Source organism: Etheostoma spectabile, chromosome 16 (assembly GCF_008692095.1).
Source record: "Etheostoma spectabile isolate EspeVRDwgs_2016 chromosome 16, UIUC_Espe_1.0, whole genome shotgun sequence".
NCBI lineage: Eukaryota > Metazoa > Chordata > Actinopteri > Perciformes > Percidae > Etheostoma > Etheostoma spectabile.
The window spans coordinates 24,387,857-24,389,150 of NC_045748.1; the positions used below are offsets into that span (position 1 = coordinate 24,387,857).

Genomic DNA, 1,294 nt, shown 5'->3' on the forward strand with positions numbered 1-1,294 from the left:
TCAGGACAAGACGTTGCCATTTGCCCTGTTCACAGTACACAAAGAAACTGAGGACTGCACCGGGAGCTGAACGAACAATTGGGGGCACAGCCATGGACATTATGCCTTGAGTGATGTGTAGGACTGAAGCGCACAGCTAGAAGTCTTTGAGAGAACATTCACCCTCCATAGCAGAGCTTTCCCTGCTGCGATAAGCTCAGACTCAGACAGGCAGATAGTGTGTACTGATGTAAAGTGTGGTGAATGATGCTGGAAATCTGCACACACTGGCTTCTGCATAAGAAAATTCAGGTAATACAGGTTGTCATGGCAATGGATGATCTCAGACCAGCTCTGCAACATGTGTATGGTCTGGCAAAGCGAGACTAACATACATGGAACTGATTGGGTTAATTGGGCATATGCTATCGTCTCGTGTCGATCGCTGGCCCCTGAATAACATCGAAATCCTATTTTGACAGACATTAGGATCAGCAACTATTGTGTATAGTCCAAAGAATTTATATAACATGATCCAATTTATGATTTACACCCCAAATGAGTACAGCACTAAGAGTCTACAGCCACCCTAGCTGTGGGTAGTCACATACCGTGATATAGCATTTACTCAAACATCGTAAATCCTTTGAATAACATAATGAAATGGGGGGGGGGGGGGGGGGGGGGGGCAAGGGAGGCCACTGCCCCTGGATTATTAAGCCTTGATTCCCCTCTGGCTCCCCTAACTGTTGCAAATATTTTCATGCATTTTTAACCCCACATTTATCCCCAAAAATGATTAATGTGCATTGATGACTAAAATGTAACTCTGAAGGAGTATTGTGTCTATTGTTATGTGTGCATTGTAAGTCTTTTCTAGAACTAAACGTATAGTGGGTTGGTGGTACAGTATGTACTTGTACTTAATGTATTTGGTACCCCTAAAACTGACATGTGAGCCCAGCCCGGCCCCTCGATTTGGAATGGTCTAGAACCGCCACTGGACACATGAACTTTACCAAGGATCAGGACGCTGGACAGCCTCACTAAGCTGCAAGCGTGGATGTGGTCCTGTTCCTCGTTTCACTCGTTCCTCACTGTCGTCACACAGTCGCAGTCAGCCTCCTGGAATTACAAAGAGCCGCTAGTGGTTAGTGAGTTAATTAAAACATCAATTAGACGTCTGACCTTCATTTCCTGCTCTTCATCCTGAAACAAAATGCAGCTCGCAGTCTCTGAAAGAAAACAGCTGCTGATGAGTCAGTTTGAACAGAGTTTCTTTTTTGTCTGAATTGGGGGGGGGGGGGGGGGGGGG

At 45.7% G+C, this 1,294-nt stretch overlaps 1 long non-coding RNA gene across 1 annotated transcript in view; it reads left to right on the plus strand.

The window, feature by feature from the left end:
* Positions 1 to 1,294, plus strand: part of LOC116704396 (uncharacterized) — a 5,473-nt gene that overhangs the window by 1,251 nt on the left and 2,928 nt on the right. The gene's annotated exons all lie outside the window — the stretch shown is intronic.